Here is a 19,810-nt window from a genome sequence, read left to right on the forward strand (position 1 = left end):
CATTAAGTATCAGGCACCAATCTTCACTCTTTCATTTATTTTTCAAATCCCTGTTATACAGTTTGCACTGTGATCCAAATTTAATTTTTCTCTCTTGTGGGAGGGCCTCTCCACAAGTACCTCTCCACCCAGGTAGCCACAAGCTTCCTTAGCTCATTTATCAGCTCTAAGTGTGAATTTATTTGCATGTTCCATTTCTACAGCCATGACAGTGGTCTGTGGCCGCAGCACAGGAGAGGGAGTACCGCCTTTAACCCTATTGACATCCATTTTTTACTAACTGGCCTGGTGCAACGTCACATGTGCGTCATGCCACAACAATTAGTTGGCACCTGGCTAGCTAATCAAAGAAGAGCTGCGGACATCAGCAGATAGAAAGTAGTAATCCCTCTTCCGTGTAGCATCCATCAACCACTGTCATAACCCATGGAATGGGTGGTGTGAATCAATTTGCAGCAACTCTAATCAACACAGATTTTTATCCTGGAGATATCCATTTCTTTAAGATATTTTCTTCCCTCTCCATGCTGTGGAAACTTGCATAAAACCTCCAAACCCATGCTTCTATTTCATATCAGTGAGAGAAGAGAGAAGGGGGAGCAGAGAGTGAGAGGTGTCAGGAATTGTAATGGATTTGTATAATTTTTGGAAATACACTGAACTAGATAAAGGACATACTGACATTTTGTACCAACAGCATTTCTTCTTTAGCTCATATATTAGCACAGCTTTTACCCTGCACTTATTTCTTCTTATGCTTTCCTCCTTTTCTGCAGTCTATTTTCTCTGCCCTCCCTGAGAATATTTCTCCTCTCTTTACATTGTTGAAATCTGTCTACAACCCCCACTCCCATTTTTCTATTGCTAATACTAAAATGAAATGGAGGGCAGAGAGAGCCATCAGAACCAGGAGCAGGAGCTCTGATGGATTTGTAACATTTTTGCAAAAGCACTCAGCTAGATTAAGGATATAAAAACACTCTGAGGCAGCAAAATAGTAGAACATTTTTAATTTTTTAAAATGAAAAGCTGTTTAACTCTGCATTTAGGAAGCTATTGAACAAAAAGAAATCCATCTCATGGTAGGTAAAAGAAAAAATTATGATCTTGTTTCACTGGAGCTTTTCTCCACTGGTTCAGTACAATTAGAATGATGCAGTCAGAGAAAGTGTACAGATTTGTTCATTACAGTGTAAAGTATAATGCGTTTCAAGGCTGGGTTGGCCTCTTTCAGATAAAATATCAAGGTTCACACAGCGCAGGAAGCTTCTTCATTACAGAGCTGCACACCCCCTAAGTGCAGCCATACATATACAGTCATGGCTGAAAGTGTTGGTTCCCTTGAAATTGTTCCAGAAAATTAAGTATTTCTCCCAGAAAATGTTTGCAGTTACATATGTTTTGTTATACACGTTTAATTTCTTTTGTGTATTGGAACAACACAAAAAAAAATGAGAAAAATTGGACATAACTTCACACAAAAACCCCAAAATGGTCTGGACAAAATTGTTGACATCTTTCCAAAATTGTGGGTAAACAACTTTGCTTCAAGCATATGATGCTTGTTCAACCTTGCCTGGGGCAAGTAACAGATGAGGCCAATATGAAAATCATACCTGAAATCAGATAAAAAGGGGAGAAGTTGACCCAATCTTTGCATTGTGTGTCTGTGTGTGCAACACTAAGCTCAAGAACAGAAAGAGGAGAAGAGAACTGTCTGAGGACTCGAGAACCAAAATTGTTGTGTTGTTTCAGAGAAAAACATACTTTTATTTCAATTGGGGACTAAGCTGCGCTGTAGACTAGTCAGATATGGGACCCCTGGTGTATTCTCTCTACTAGCTGATATGGGATGACAGATTACTCCCCATAAGATGATGTGTGTATGGCTATAAAACTGTTTTTCTCTGATACACTGCAGCACTTCAGAGTCAAACATACCTGGCTCAGTTCATACAGCATGTATTGGGGCTGACAGCATTTGGTACAAGGTGGAGACTATGGGTAAGAGGTTAATTTAGCTTCATGTTTGTAGTCTTAGCTCCCTTAAAGCGGTATACACCTGATTATTAAGCTAGTGATACATACCTTTCTAAATGTTGATCTTTTCACGCATGCTTTGCAACAATAGTTTTTTTCTGCATGGGAGCATCAACTTCATAGGCACTGGCACTTTAGGGTATTTACTGCTATTCTTTGGTCATCCCATCCACTGTACTTACTGTGGACGCTTTGCCTTACACCAGTGTAACTCAACTATCTACTTTGTCCTTTAATGTGTTTGTACTACATTTTTTTGTAATTAAAAATATGTTTTGAATAAATTTTGATATCTTTTTATCTAGGACAATTTTTGCTCTTTTTTCTCTCTGCGTTTTCATGTACCTGATACACGTGGCAATGGGAAAGGGCAGCATGTATGAGCTGTCTGGTTCTCTTTAAGGACATTTCCTAGAACAATTTCGCTGTCATAAATGCTAAGTTATAAATTTTAAAAATAAATGTTTTAATGCACCAGCCAAATTTCATGAAATGACAATGTGCAGTGATGCTGTGGAGAATTTCAGAGGGAATGAGACGCAGTTCTCTCCACTTACCACCCTCGTAAGCTCGGATATTAAGGATGACTGGATTTGACAGTTGAGATAAGAATACTGATGGTGCTAAGCTTTAAATGCTTTATGCTGTTAGTAGAGCACAAACTTGAAATATTATGTACCCACCAATACTGTTATATACCATTTTCCAACTGTGCTGTATACATCAGAATGTACAAGAGCTAACGTGTGATGTCTACGATCATTTTCATGGTGTCAGAAAACATGGGAGGGATGTTTTGTAGACAAAAAGAGATTTATACATGAGATTTATTCCAGATTGTGAAGTGTAATAATTAAAAATGAAGTATTTTCCCAAAGTTACGGATTTAATTTCCCCTTTCTCATCTCCCTAATACATCTTGAATTAGTACCCCTTTAGTACCCCTAGCACTATCATCTTTCCCACTCCAACCAGTCATGGTCACAGAAATTTTGGAAACAGAAAAGTGATTAATGGAGTGTTCCCTAACTCCAAATGTAATCTATAGATATGATACATGATAAGGTTACGTTCACACATCCGTGTAAATGTCCGTGTGGTGCCTACATTTTTTTTCTTGGACAGCACACAGGCTCACTGAGAACGATAATGTATGTAAAGTGCTGCGGAATATGATAGCGCTATATAAACAAAGCATAATAAATAAAAATAAATCAAAATAAATGTCCTATTCTGATCCTCAACATCAGATCAAAATAGGACATATTCTGAGTTTCGCATATCTCGTTTTCGGATCCATCATTTCTCGGATGTGTGAATGGGTCTGTGGGCCTGAGTGCTGACTGTTAATGGACACCACTCGAACATTTCACACGAATATGTAAATGCACCCTTGTTGCGTCCTACTTGTATCCTAGTTGCATCAATTTTTTTCTGTCTGAGATTTTATCAATTGACTCTTAACAATGTGTCAGTTAAAAACGCATGAAACTCGGATTTAACTCTGATCCTCATAGACTTTATTGACCGAGTCTGACCCACAAAACTGATAGGACCTGCTCAGAGTTGTCTGACCAGATACACAGACCTGTTTTAAAACTGATGTGTGTATGGCTCAATGACACTCTATGGCCGTTGTTCATCCACACAATTTTGCCAGAATTCTGGCATAAATTTATTTGAAAAGTTGCAAAATCTTTGTGCAATGCGGAGTTGTGCAAACATTTTGTGACTTTTTGTGTTTTCATACCAGTTTCTCCCAGCTCTAATTCATGATGAGCAGTGGCATTCCCTACGCCAGAAATCTAAGGCTGTTTTCACTAGTTGCATTTTTGCAGTATTTTTGACAAGCATCCAGGCAAAACTCACAGCTAGGGACTGCAACCATCAGCTGTCAGCGTTAGCAAGGCAGGATATCAAGAATAGAGGGGGCCCCACACTGTTTTTTAAATTAAATAAATAATTTTAAAAAATGGTGTGGGCCCCCCCATTTTTTACAACCAGCCTTACTAAAGCAGACAGCTGGGGGCTGGTATTCTCAGGCTGATAAAGGGCCATAGATATTGACCCCCCAGCCTAAAAATAGCCCACAGCCACCCAGAAAAGGCACATTAGATGCCCCAATTCTTGCACTTTGCCCGGCTCTTTCTACTTGCCTTAGAGTATCAAGCAACTATGCAGCCTGCCATCTAGATGTAGCAGAGCTAGACCCGTCATGTGACAAATGAATCATCATCTTCTCAACGGACAGGTGAGGAATATTGTTGTTTGCTATTTTAATTCTCTTGCAGGAGACAATGGAATCGCATTAATAGGCGATGCTGTAAATATGGTTTAATTAATATTGATTAAAGGAGTCTGTGTCATTCTTTCAAATAAAGGACTATATTCTGTGTGTGTGTATTTTTATACAATATGATTATGGGGCTAGTAATGGGGGTGTCTTATAGATGCTTCTCCATTATGAAACTCTGCGCTTGATGTCAACTGACAATACAAAGGTGACATCAACCCATCCAATTATTACCTCACTTGCCACCGCATCAGGGCAAGTGAGAAGAGCAAGGCTAAGTGCCAGAATTGGCACATTTTATAGATGCGCCTTTACTGGGGTGGCTGAGAGCTGATATTTTTAGCCTGGGGGGCCAATATCCATGGCCCCCTCCTAGGCTACTAATATCAGACCCCAGCTGTCTGCTTAGCCTTTGCTGGTTATTAATTATAGGGGACAGTACATCAAAAGCTAAGTATACAGATGTGAGCTGATATTAATAGCCTGTGAAGCTCCATGGGTATTACCCCTTCCCAGGCTATAAATAGGGCCACCATCAGGGCATTACTGCCCTGACTGGCATATGGGGCCCAATCAGCAGGGGGGGGCTCGCATCGGGCCCCGTCTCTTCTGCTCACCGGGCCCCGTGACAGGATTGTGCCGATGCAGTAACTGAACCTGCATCCGAGACGCAGATTGAGTTAAACTCAATCGCAATAGTTAAAAGCTGCCAGCCAATTGGAGGCCGGCAGCTGACATCAGCATCCACGTTGCCGGCATATGACGTCATTATTATTCGCCGGCGAGTTCGCACTTGAAATGCCTGGAGGGAACATCGCCACTGAAACGTGGCCAGGTAATGAGAAAGTTTTTTTAATTGAAAGCGGCAAGCCACAATATGTTTTGATGGCAGAATGGCGACACATGGACCATGTGTGTCCATCCTGCCCCATCTGTCTCCACCCTACCCCATGATCCTGCACCATGTCACATGGGGCAGGATGTAGACACATGGCGTAGGATGATGGAGCAGGATGGAGACGTGGGGCATGATGGAGACATGGGGCATGATGGAGACATGGGGCAGGATGTAGACACATGATGGAGACATGAGGCAGGATGGAGACAGATGGGGCAGGATCATGGGTCAGTATGGAGACAGATGGGGCAGGATGGAGACAGATGAAGCAGGATCATGGGGCAGGATGGAGACATATGGGGCAGGATCATGGGGCAAGATAGAGAAACATGGTGCAGGATCATGGGGCAGGATGAAGACATGGGGCAGGATGGAGACACATGGTGCAGGATGGATATGATGGAGACAAATGGGTCAGGATCATGGGACTGATGGGGCAGGATGGAGACGGGGCAGGATAGAGACAGATGGGGTAGGATGGAGACAGATGGGGCAGGATGGGGAGATCATATAGTGCAGGATGGGACATCACATGGGGGGCAGAATGGATACTCATGAGGGCAGGATGGGAGAACATATGGAAGGAGCCAGGAATGAGACACACGGGGGCCAGGATGGGGGATATTATTACCTTAAAGGCTAAGGGATATTATTACTGCAGTGACGTATTTATTTTATTTTTTGAGGATATTGTTTTAAATGGGGGGACGGTTCTGTTACGGTGTAGAGCGACACTATGTCGCCTTTTTTTCTTCATCTGGTGTAGTGTAGAATTTGGGAAAAATTAAGTAATGTGATCTGCAGACGTTGCTCTAGATAACTGTTATTTCCTGCTGAGACGAGCCCTGGCTGGAAGAAGTTATTTCGGTCTGTGCTGGATGAAGATGAAAAGCAAAGATGAATGACTTCACCTAGAGACGTCACTGGTGAGTCAGTGTGTTACCTGTACACTGACACTATATACTGTATACTGTATACTGAGGTCCTGTGTACAATGTCACCAGTGATCACTGTATTACCTTTACACTGACACTATATACAGAGCTGCTGTGTATAATGTCATTGATCACTGTATAACCTGTACAATATTTACAGCGCTCATGTGTATAATGTTACTGTTGATCACTGTATTACACGTACACTGATACTGTATACAGAGCTCCTGGGTATAATGTCCCAGGTGATCACTGTATTACCTGTACACGGACACTGCATATTAAGTACAGATCTCCTGTGTATAATGGCACTTATGGTGATATTACTATTGTTTTTTTTTAATTAATGATCAGTATTGTAGTATTTGGGCACTATGTGGTGGTAATATGTTGTCTGGCCATGGTGTGGCTGTATTTGTTACTTGTATGTGGTATTATAGGTCACTATGTGGTAGTAATGTAGTGTTTGACCATGGTGCGGTGGTATTTGGCCCTTGTATGTGATATTATTGGTCATTTTAAAAATTGAAAAATAAATAAAAATATACCTAAATGGCATTGCATATTTTAACACATGTTTACTAGGTTAGAGTAGTGTAGGGCACGGCCAAAAGAGTCTACCTTGTCGTGGTGGCAGATTAAAAATTCTTTTGGCCAAAACAAAAGCTGCTGGCTATGTTTGTGATCTGGTGATGGCAACTGTTTATGTGTGATTGGTGAGAAGTGGAGTTTTTCCAAGAGAAAGCGGTGGGACTATGGACAATTCGAGGGGTGGAGGTGAGGCTGGGGTGGAGTCTTGGCGGAGTCTCAAGGGGGCCCCGAAAATTTTGCCAGTATGGGGCCCTGAAATTCCTAGTCACAGTGCTGGCTATAAACATCTGTCCCCAGCCGTCGGCTTACCCTCTGCTGGTTAAGAAAATTATGCTGGAGCCCACGCCATTTTTTTCCAGAAAGATAATCTTTTAATAATTAAATACATGTACAGTAAGCTGCACACACACTGTCGTAATTGTATGTGTGATTGACCTCTATATAGCTTATCTATTCTGGGTATATATACTGTATGTACTCTATCTATTCTATCCTTGCTGTGATTTTACTGTACGCGGCTGCTGAATTTCCGGCTTTTCAAGGACATTGGTGTGTGAAAAGTGGACAGCACTCGCATGGTCTGAGTGCTGTGGGATTTTTTCTCACACCCATTGACTTGCTTTGGGGAGTCTCATTCGAGATAAACGGCAAATCGCAGAATGCTGCGATTTTTTTTCTCAGTATGATTTCATCTGAGAAAAAAATCTCAGATGACATGTAACCCATTGAATAACATTGGTCAGACTGCAATCCGATTTTTTATCGGATTGCACTCATTCGTTTTTCTATCAAATGAGTATGAGCCTTAAGCATTACTTCTCCATGTGGCCCAGACCACCATTATTATCTCTCCAAAACATATCTTATCTCTGCAGAGTTTGCTGCCCAGATGTTTCTGGTATCTCACTTTTGCTGCATATACTCATTCTATATACCTACCACCCACTGTGCCCTAAAGATACTGTATTGTAATGCCACACACTGTGCTCTTGTCTTGAATATAATACTGCCACATACTGTGCACCCAAAATAGACCTCTGGATACAATACTTCTATACACTTTGCCCCCTGTAATGCAATCTCACTTCCCACCATGTCCCCCTGAATATAGTACCACATACCATTCCTCCTGAAAATAATGTCACACATGGTGCCACCTCAATATGAAAGTGCCACACACGAAGGACATTAATAACATTAACTGCATGTCCTGAAAGTTAGAGTTCTTCCCATAGTGCCTCAGTCACTCAAAGTGTCTACCAAATATCTTGCCGGTATGAGTGATACAGATAGTACTCCTTAAAGACTTCTGCATTGTACATTGTAATCACTTAAAACACTGATGCTGCATATAGTACCTCTACAATGCATATTACCGTATATACTCGAGTATCAGCCGACCTGAGTATAAGCCGACCCCCTAATTTTGCCACAAAAAATGGGAAAACTTAATGACTCGAGTATATGCCTAGGGTGGAAAATGCTGCAGCTACTGGTAAAATTCAAAAATAAAAATAGATACCAATAAAAGTAAAATTAATTGAGACATCAGTAGTTTAAGTGTTTTTGAATTTCCATATTGAATCAGGAGCCCCATATAATGATCCATACAGTTCATGATGGCCCCATAAGATGCTCCATACAATATACGCCCCATATAATGCTCCATACAGTGTATGATGGGCTCATAAGATGCTCCATATTAAAATATGCCCCATATAATGCTGCACAAATGTTGATTATGACCCCATAAAGATGCTCCATAGAGATATTTGCCCCATATAATGCTGCACATGGCCCCATACAGACATTTGCCCCATACAGTGCTGCACAAATGCTGATTATGGCCCCATAAGATGCTCCATAGAGATATTTGCCCCATATAATGCTGCACATGGCCCCATACAGATATTTGCCCCATATAATGCTGCACATGGCCCAATACAGATATTTGCCCCTTTATGGCCCCATACGATGCTCCATACAGATATTTGCCCCATATAATGCTGCACATGGCCCCATACAGATATTTGCTCCATATAATGCTGCACATGGCCCATACAGATATTTGTCCCATATAATGCTGCACATGGCCCCATACAGATATTTGCCCCATATAATGCTGCACAAGGCCCCATACAGATATTTGCCCCATATAATGCTGCACATGGCCCCATAAGATGCTCCATACAGATATTTGCCCCATATAATGCTGCACATGGCCCCATACAGATATTTGCCCCATATAATGCTGCACATGGCCCCATACAGATATTTGCCCCATATAATGCTGCACATGGCCCCATACAGATATTTGCCCCATATATTGCTGCACATGGCCCTATACAGATATTTGCCCCATATAATGCTGCACATGGCCCCATACAGATATTTGCCCCATATAATGCTGCACATGGCCCCGTACAGATATTTGCCCCATATAATGCTGCACATGGCCCCATAAGATGCTCCATACAGATATTTGCCCCATATAATGCTGCACATGGCCCCATAAGATGCTCCATACAGATATTTGCCCCATATACTGTTGCTGCGATTTAAAAAATAAAAAATCACATACTCACCTCTCAGGCCCCCGGCACTTGCTATACTCACCTTCCCGGTCCACCGACGGCCGCCGCTGTGTCTTCCCTGTCCTCTGCACTGACTGTTCAGGCAGAGGGCAGCGCACACTAATCGCGTCACCGGGCCCCTCTGACCTGAGTGTCAGTGCAGAGGATGCAGAAGGCACAGCAGCGCCGACGGTGGAACGGGGAGCAGGTGAATATCGCACACTGCGTTATACTCACCTGCTCCTGGTGCGGTCCCTGCACGTCTGCTCCCTGGCGCCGGCAGCTTCTTCCTGTAGTGAGCGGTCACACGGTACCGCTCATTACAGTAATGAATATGCGGCTCCACCCCTATGGGAGTGGAGTCCATATTAATTACTGTAATGAGCGGTACCATGTGACTGCTCACTACAGGAAGAAGCTGTCAGCGCCCAGAGAACCAGGGACCCCGCCAGGAGCAGGTGAGTATTATTAGACATTTGCCGCTCCCCCTTCCCTGCTGACCTCTGGGTATGACTCGAGTATAAGCCGAGAGGGGCAATTTCAGCCTTAAAAAATGGGCTGAAATTCTCGGCTTATACTCGACTATATACGGTATTCCCTCATTTCATGGTCTTATGGACGTAGGTGAAGAGATACAGCATAGATGTCCTGTACACTGTCTCCTTCCAGAAAAGTTTGGACATCAATGGCTGCAGCGCATTGGAGCCGCAGAGAGACACCAGGAGACATCAGAATACATCACTGGCAGGTGCTGTAAGAAGATGGTGAGTAGAGATGGGAGGACATCTGAATGTTCGGGTCTGGTGGGTTTGGCTGAACAGTTATAAAAAGTTCAGGTTCGGGTATCAGAATAATACCCGGACCCGAACCTGGACCCTATTCACTTGAATGGGAGGCTCGAACATCCATTGTTTTTCACTCTGTCATGTGCATGACAGTGCAGCAAACACCGCATCTGATCGTCAGTAAAAGTATCACCACGCAGCTGTGATCGTACAAAGTTTACCTCTGGTCACTTGTGTCAGCTGATGGGACTACTGCTCTCATCAGCCGACAACTGCTGCCGCTAATAACAGTGACAGTAGGAGCGGCTGATGGGAGTATTCATCAGCTGGCGCCTGCACTGTAAACAAATAATAAAAAAAAAAAACGGGGGGGACCCCATGCCGCTTTTTAAAATTATTTATTTAATTTTAAAAACAGCATGGGTTCCCTTGTATTTTTGATAACCAGCCAGGCAAAACTCACAGCTGGGGGCTGCAACCCACAGCTGTCAGAGTTAGCAAGGCTGGTTATCAAGAATAAAGGGGTCCCCACGCTGTTTTTTAAAATTAAATAATTTTAAAAAGCGGCATGGGGTCCCCTCCATTTTTTGCAACCAGCCCTACTAAAGCAGACAGCTGGGGGCTGTTATTCTCAGGCTGGTAAGGGGCTATGGTTATTGACTCCCCCCAGCCTAAAAATATCAGCTCTCAGCAACCCAGTGGTTCTCAGCCTGAGCGGTCGCATCTTGGCACTGTCCAGGTTGAAAACTGTTTATTCCCAGGCATGGATTAAGGCGTGGGACAGAACGACGGACAGGTGAGGGATGTTTTTTTATTTGTGTTTTATTACAGGAGACAAGAGATTCAGTTGAATTAGGTGGTAGGTGAGTATAAGGCTATGTGCACACTCTGCGGCGTGCTCTGCGGGTTCTCCCGCAGCGGAATTGATAAATCTGCAGGGCAAAACCGCTGCGGTTATCCCTGCAGATTTATCGCGGTTTGTTTTGCGATTTCCGCTGCGGGATTACTCCTATACTATTGATGCTGCATATGCAGCAATATGCAGCATCAATAGTAATGGTAAAAATAATAAAAATTGGTTATACTCACCCTCTGATGTCCGGATCTCCTCGGCGCTGCACGCGGCGCTCCGGTTCCAAAGATGCTGTGCCGAGAAGGACCTTCGTGACGTCACGGTCATGTGACCGCGGCGTCATCACGGTCATGTGACCGCGACGTCACCGCAGGTCCTGCTCGTACAGCAACCAGACCGGACGGCCGCATGCAGCGCTGAGAGGTGAGTATATCATTATTTTTTATTTTAATTCTTTTTTTTTACACTATTTATGGTTCCCAGGGCCTGGAGGAGAGTCTCCTCTCCTCCACCCCGGGTAGCAACCGCACATTATCCGCTTACTTCCCGCATCGTGGGCACAGCCCCATGCGGGAAGTTAGCGGTTCAATGCATTCCTATGGGTGCAGAATCGCTGCGATTCTGCACAAAGAAGTGACATGCTGCGGGTTGTAAACCGCTGCGTTTCTGTGCGGTTTTTCCCGCAGCATGTGCACTGCGGTTTGCGGTTTCCATAGGGTTTACATGTTAATGTAAACGCTATGGAAACTGCTGCGGACCCGCAGCATCAAAATCGCCGCGGATCCGCGGTAAAAACCGCGAAGTGTGAACATGGCCTAACTGTGTTTGTTATTTGTAATTAAAAAAGGAAAAAGTGTGTTTTGCTTTATTTCAAACTAGCTGAAGAGCCTGGCGTTGCCTGGGCATAGTAACTAACTGTGGTTATAACAAATTATACACAGCCTCATACTGCAGCAGCACCTCACTTCTCTCATTTTCCCCCTCACATCTGTAATTTTCCCTCTCACATGTCTCATTTTCCCCCTCACACTTCTCATTTTGACCTCACACCTGTCATTTTCCGATCACTCCACTATTTTCCCCTCACTCCTCTCATTTTCCACTCACACTTCTTCACTTTCACCTCACACCTCTCATTTTCCCCTCACTCCACTATTTTCCCATCATTCCAGTATTTTCCCTTCACTCCTCTCATTTTCCCCTCACTGCTCTCATTTTCCCCTCCCCTCATTTTCCCCTCACGCCTCTCTTCCCCTCACACCTGCACAGCAACCTCCTGTTATGAGCACAGCGGTGTAATCCATGAGGCTCCTCCCTTTCCCTTGACATCATGCCGAGTTTTGCGTGTGGCAAGTTTTATGTGTGGTGCGTTTTGAGTATGTGCAAGTTTTGTGTGAGGCAACTTTTGCATGTGTTGCAACTTTTGTGCATGTGGCAATTTTTCCGCGTGTGCAAGTTTTGCCTGTGGCGAGTTTTCCATGAGATGAGTTTTGCACGTGTGGCGAGTTTTGCGTGAGCCTGGTTTTGCATGTGCCGAGTTTTGCATGTGGCGAATGTTGCGCTTGGCGAGTTTTGAGTGGCGACTTTTGTGTTTCGACTTTTATGTGGCGAGGTTGGTGTATGTGTGGTGAAATGTGTGCTGAGAGTGGTATATGTGTTCAAGCACGTGGTAGTGTGTGGCGCATTTTGTGTGTGTGCTCATATCCCCGTGTGTGGTGAGTATCCCATGTCGGGGCCCCACCTTAGCAACTGTACGGTATATACTCTTTGGCGCCATCGCTTTCATTCTTTAAGTCCCCCTTGTTCACATCTGGCAGCTGTCAATTTGTCTCCAACACTTTTCCTTTCACTTTTTCCCCATTATGTAGATAGGGGCAAAATTGTTTCGTGAATTGGAACGCGCGGGGTTAAAATTTCGCCTCACAACATAGTCTATGACGCTCTCGGGGTCCAGACGTGTGACTGTGCAAAATTTTGTGGCTGTAGCTGCGACGGTGCAGATGCCAATCCCGGACATACACACATACATACATACACACACACATTCAGCTTTATATATTAGATAAAAAGACTTTATTCTGACTGTGTGTTTTTTTACCATACATCTATAGGATTAGTAATGGATAGGAGTCTTATAGACATGTAAGAGGATGAACTGTGATAATATCAGGAGAGCATTAGGACCCTGCTGCTCCACGTCTGAGCTGAAAGAAAAAGCTCGGGAAAGTGTGTGTGCAGGGGGGTGGGGTCTAGTGTCTGCTGTATAGGACGCTGTGAGGTGATGCTGTGAGAAGCAGAGAGACTGCCATGTGAGACTCACTGTGAGGCAGCTGATAAGAATTGAGGAGTCTGGACTCTGTAAGAACTGTTTGCTGCCAGTGTGTTTGTGAGGGAGTTAACTTTGAGAGCTGTGTGACTTTGGAGCTCTGTGAATCCCTGCTGTGCTGAGCTGAAAAGTAACAGAAGACATTGATCCTGTGCAGACCCAGACGGGTTGCTTTCAAGAAAGTTGTTAGTGACAGCTGGAAGAGAGATGGTATCCTGTACTATCCGTATTGAGATGGACCCCGACAAGCCCTGTTGAAGTGCTATCCCATACCGTATCCTGAGGCTACAGAACTATAAGTGCCCGGCGTGTGGGCTCGGCATAGGCTGACAAGTAGCTTTGTTTTTCTGTAGCTGTTTTGGCGCCGAAGATCTTGGGACTCGCTGCAGCCGATGCAAGTTATATGCCTGAGTAGAGACTCCCCTCGGGTTAACGGTACCATAATAATAGATACCAGGGTATCCCCAGGTTAAGTGTCTACGAGCTCCTGTTATATCTATAGGTATTGTATTATGGGTTTTGATCAATTTATACTCAGTGTGCCATCCCAGGGGATCCCATAATACCACCTCAGTAAATTAACACCTGTTTTCTTAGTACTTTGCTTGTCCTTTTGTTAGGTAAATTTCTTCTAAAAAAAAACCCCTCAGTGTAATATGCTTAAAGCGGGAACTTTGGGATTGGCACATTGATTTCAGCCCTAGCTGAATGATTGTAAATAATAGGGGAACCTCAGCCTGTTTTCATACAATATTGAATTTGTCTTCAACTTTTATTCCATTAAAGGAAGTGATTTGTTATTTCTGTCTCTGTCTTAGTTTGTGACTCACCGGATCTTATTCGGACCTCTGGTCATTACAGACGTCTCTCCATTACTTAGCCATGGGCTTGATGTCACCTGATAATACAAAGGGGACATCAACCTCACAAATATGAACCCCACTTGCCACAGCTACAGGGCAAGTGGGAAGAGTTGGGCAAAGTGCCAGAATTGGCACATCTAATAGATGTGCTTTTTCTGGGTGGCTGCAGGCTTCTATTTTGAGGCTGGTGGGGCAATATCCAGGGTCCCTTGCCAGGTTGCGAATACTAGCTGCCAGTTGTCTGTTTTAGCTTGGCTGGTGGTCAAAAATGGGGGGGAACCCCATGCCACTTTTTAAATTTATTTATTTAAATATTTAAAACATTTTGGAGTGGAGATTCCTCTGTTATTGATAACCAGTCTCCCTGAAGCTGAAAACTGAGGGTTGCAGCCCCAACTGTCAATTTTGCCTGTCTTGGTATCAAAAATACAGGAGAATCCACATTATTTTATTTTGTTTTAAATGTTATTTACAGTGCCAACACCGGCTGATAACTACTCCCATCACCAGCTCCTGCTCTCACTGTTTATAGAGACAACAGGCGTCGGCTAATGGGAGCAGTAATCCCATCAGCCGACACCAGTGACCAGCGGTAGACTTTATACCTCCAATCATAGCTGTGGGCTCACGCTCGTTTGACAGCGTGGGAATCGTGGCTGTCCCATCTCTAATGGTGAGCTGATGTTCTACTAGTGCTGCCTTGTCATTTCTAAGCTGCCTAGGTATCTCATGCACTTACTAAGAAAGTTTGAAAGTATAGTCTATAGGTAACGCTATATAGAAAATAATTTTCTCTATTCAGTTGTGTAAAGTCATGCTCGTGGGCCCCAATGCAAAATCTCCAACAGCGCCTCTACCTATCATGGGTCTGTAACAGTATTGGTCTTCTAACATGGGCCAAAGAGACCTTTGGGCTCCATAGGCTCCAGGGTCTGGATGTGACTGCAATCCCTGCAGCCACTATAGATACACCCTTGCCTTTAAGTATATAGGGTGTATTTTGCTCTAATTAAGACTATATTAATTAAAGGGTCAACTAATATGTCAGAGTAGTTGGGCAATAAGGGGAAAAGCTGGACAAAAAATGTGCCCATGTGTCTATGTGTTTGATTCACATAGATGTTTGTATACCATGGTGTGATCAAAGCACCAAGGCCTGCCCATAACACACCCAAAACATATGACCATAAATCCAAGCTAAATAAATGAAGGCTAGACAATAACACTCAGCACAAAATGGTAGAACAAAAAAAAGAAGCAAAATGTCAGACACATAAAACAAAAACGGCAAATAGCTCAAAGGGGAGAGAAGAAAATATTAAGACAAGATGACAGGGTATATTGTGAAGAATACGCCAGTGAGCATCTGTTGACAGAGCATATAAAAGATCTGGCATATTAAAAATGCATTGAGTTGCATATGAAAGTGGCACTTATTTTAATATTGTCGTGCCAATGTCACTGCGGAGAAGGCTGCGCTATTGTGAGCAGCCAGCAGAGGGCACGCAGCAGACACATCAGTTAACCTATGACTGGTAACGCTTGGATGAATTGTATGAACTGTTTAACGAGGTCTGAGCTCTGATGAACATCATTTGTGCACAGGAAGAGATCAGTGTCAAACACCACCTGTCATCGGCACGAAGGAGCGTCCCAGCACTTTTTCTTCAGTCAAAGAAGGCGGAAGAGCAACAAAAGACATTAATAATATGACTTAATCTTTTCACTTCTGCTGCTATTAATAGGGTGGATTCACAAATAATTTGTGCAAGAATCTCATCCTCAAAATGGACTCAATCGATAAGCAAATGAAAGTCGTTAAATCCAACTATTCCAATTATCCAACTAGAATTATCGGATTTCCCAGGGCACTGTTTATCTCTTAGCGTGTTAATGATAGCCATTGGCAAGAAATGGGAATTGTTATTTTAATATCCAAATATCACTGTGTATCAATAAGCAATGGAGGGCGGTTCATAGTACACCCCTCGTAATTAGCTGATTGCACCCTTGACAATTAACTAACGAGGACTGATGTTGGATTACACCGCCACCATTGAAATGGTTGTGTGAATTATGCCAGAGAGAGATGCAAATGAGTTGCCTTTGTCGGCCTAATAGGGGGCAGTCCTGAGTGGGGTCCAATATGACATACACAGACGTCCTTAGCAGACGTCTGGGTGATTAGTGTCAGATTCTGCTTGAACTATGTTTCATATCTTATGCTGCACATAATGACAAAGAGCGCCTTACATCATCTCTGAGCGAACATCACAATGAAAATGATTCAATATATCTGCAGAATTGCCGGCAGACGGTACAATGGAAACCCCACACTGCAGAAATCAATGTGCAGGAAATGTGTGTCCTTTCTAACATTACCTGAAATTTTTATAATGATTTCCATTTAAAGGGACTGAGGATGACACAATGCAATGCATATAGTGCTCCGCAGTCACAACTGATCGAACATCCGACTTCTCAGTTATTGACTGACACAACAGAAAAAGATCCAGACCGGTAATGGATGACTATACGATGATCGTAAAAGTGACCAACAGTGTTTAACAGAGGCGTAACGAGAACTACTTGACCCCAATGCAGGATCTGTAGCAGGTCTCTACCTACCATGTGGTGTCTTCTCACATGGAAGAGGGGCCTTTGGGCCCCCTCAGGCAACAGGGCCAGCAGGGGAATGCCAGCTCTGCACCCCTTATAGCTATGCCCCTGGTGTTTAGATGATTTGAAAGGACCAACCATTCCTGTATCCATGTGCAGATAAATATATATAGTCTATTGTAAGCAGCCAATTAACGAGAACAGAGCTGTAGGGCTCCACCATCATATTCCGAATTATCCCTGCTACCATGATCACAATCTGTTCTGACATTTTCCCATTTGTGGGACCCTGCATATATAATCACAAACATATGAGAGTGATATTAGTCTTCACATTGAAGGTTTGGGTCCTTTAAGAGCAAGAACCTGCAGTAATGGGCTCTGATCATTTCACCCTCTATTGTTAATAACAATAATAATAATTTTATTTTTGCATAGCTGACATATTCTGCAGGACTTTACTGTGTTAATAATTTTCCACTAATATTTGAGTTTCTGTTATCTTCCTGTACTAAGTGAGGGCGCGAAAATTTGCTAAGCTAAATGCGCTAAAATTCTGGCTCAATTGGTTAAAAAAACCCTGATGCGGTAAACAAGAGTGTGGGGTCTAGCGGAAAAGGGGAGAAGCTTGGTGGGAAAGGGGCATGACTTAAAAATATTTTATCACAAAACTTTAGCATAAACTAAGCAAACACAGAAGTGGTGTAAAGAAAGATGAATATGTTGAAGATGCACCACAGGTATCATCTAGCCTGACTGTGATCCATATGGCGCATTTTTGGTTTGACAAGTTTAAGTTTGCGCTATCTAACTTATTACACAAGGTGAGTAAATCTGCCCCAGTGCAGATACCCTTAAATGAAGACACCCTTGCCTTTATATGAATCTTAGCAGTAACGTCGCCATGTGACAATCCACCCAACTAATGTGTTTTTTTGGCTCTGAAACACCCCAATTGTAAAACATTGCTCCTGGCAAAATTTTCTAATCCAAAGCACAGAGATATAAAGCAGCACTTCTTTCAGAAATCACATCTGCATTCAGTCCACAGAGTACCAGCACAGAATGCAGGAAGGTTTTACATAATGCATAAAGTCCAGCTGAAGGGGAGATGCTGAGGAATCACTTGCTGCAAGCCAATACCTCACCAGCCAGGGATCCCACATGAACCGTCCGACTCTTACCTCAGGCAGAAGGTTGGTGACACTGGATGGAAAGGTCGATTTTCTGTATAGATCATCCTGTTCTTATCGCCCGTTTTTCTCTAGCACATTGTTCCTGCAGCCAACTGCTCCCGGTCAGAGAGTAACGAGGTTTAGTTTGACTAATTATAATTCTTTAGTGGTTTCAACCCTTGTCGACCATGTGAATAGCGGTTCTCCTAAATGTCCTGTCTTCTTCTAGGAAGGAAATTCAAGCTGTAGCCTCAAAGGACCTTGTGATCATCTGATCACCTGGCGGAAACCAAGAAAAGAGGGAGCATGCACGAGAAGGCAACAACGGTGTAGATAGACATCCACGGATCCTTGAAATACCATCCAAAAACTGATGGAATAATCATGTAGCCAAACCATCAACACAGTTTATTGCTGCAGCTCCGTAAATCTTCAAGAGTCGACCCAGACCCCTGATGGACTATGAACGAGGCGACAGTAAGCAGAGCGTGAAAAATAGATGAAAGCCAATGAAAAAGACATATAATATTGTAATAATAAGTCATTGCGAAAACCGAGCCAAGAATGAATGAGACGGGAAAGCTCCCAGCGACAGAGTGTGAAAAAATACAGAGCAGCAGCAAAGCCAGAATCCACTCTGCCGCTGTTCATCAGGAGCTGAGCCGAGTCCAGGCGCGCACACACATTGCCTCAGGAGAATGGAGGAATCACAGATGCAGCGAGTACCTCTTCTACACTGCACTGTAGCATCCCTACCTCCCCCATCTCTATGGGGGCTGCAATCTAGTGTGTGCAATTCAACACAGTTCATGGCATCCTGAGAATACTGACTGTAATACAGCAAAAGCATGAGAGGTGTGCAGCATACGGTATTAACCCATGCACCGCTATGTGGTGTAATATCAGGCTGTTAGAAACATATTGCGAATTATGCACATTTCATACCAGAGTACACAGATAGCAAATGTTGGATATGTACATCAAGAACATATGTTTTGCTAGCCGTAAAAAAAAACAAAAAACACCAGCAAAATTGTCAACCAGGACAACGCGTCGGCTATAGGCTGCTACAGAGAGTATCTCATTCTGTACTGACATCACGTCTCACAGTACAGAATGCTTGCTCTTTACAACCTACAGCTAGCCATATACATTCATTTTTGTGTCTGCATTTCCCATGATTTTTGGGATTTTCAGCCAATATTGTGTCACAAGAGCATTGGTTCTATGTACTGTAGCCAAGGTGCAAATTGGTGACAAACACTGCACGACCTGTTCTCCATATACAGTTCTGGCAAAAATTAAGAGACCACTGCAAAATGTTCAGTTTTTCTGATTTGTATTTTTTTTCTGAAAAGGAGAAGTGGTCAAAATTACAAAAAAAAAACACAGTGCTTTCAGACCTCAAATAATGCAAAGAAAACAAGTTCGTAATCATTTAGAAACAACAATACTAATGTTTTAACTCAGGAAGAGTTCAGAAATCAATATTTTGTGGAATAACCATAATTTTTAATCACAGCTTTCATGCGTCTTGACTAGTTTTCCACCAGTCTTTCACATTGCTTTTAGCGCAAAAATGTAAGCAGTTCTTCTTTGATGGCTTGTGACTATCCATCATCCTCTTGATTACATTCCAGAGGTTTTCAGTGGGGTTCAGGTCTGGAGATTGGGCTGCCCATGACAGGATTTTGATGTGGTGGTCTCTTAATTTTTGCCAGAGCTGTATATACAACATACATCAACATAATTCACCAACGTACAGATCATTGATTGCAGTGGAGAGACAGATTATCCGCGCCTCCGCACAGTAAAATATGGGATTGAGTTTGATATTCTAAGTGAACAAAAGATCTGTA

At 43.2% G+C, this 19,810-nt stretch overlaps 1 protein-coding gene across 14 annotated transcripts in view; it reads right to left on the reverse strand.

Annotated features, from left to right (window-relative positions):
• SRCIN1 (SRC kinase signaling inhibitor 1) overlaps nucleotides 1-19,810 on the reverse strand; it is a 608,732-nt gene that overhangs the window by 377,335 nt on the left and 211,587 nt on the right. For 3 of the 14 annotated variants that reach the window (XM_077252290.1, XM_077252283.1, XM_077252279.1), the window contains exon 1: nucleotides 17,961-18,187. The exons of the other annotated variants lie outside the window; for them this stretch is intronic. The gene's annotated coding sequence lies outside the window, so the exon portion shown is untranslated. Of the gene's footprint in view, nucleotides 1-17,960; nucleotides 18,188-19,810 lie in introns of those variants that run through there. 14 annotated transcript variants of the gene reach the window in all.

Source organism: Ranitomeya variabilis, chromosome 4, assembly GCF_051348905.1.
Source record: "Ranitomeya variabilis isolate aRanVar5 chromosome 4, aRanVar5.hap1, whole genome shotgun sequence".
Lineage (NCBI taxonomy): Eukaryota > Metazoa > Chordata > Amphibia > Anura > Dendrobatidae > Ranitomeya > Ranitomeya variabilis.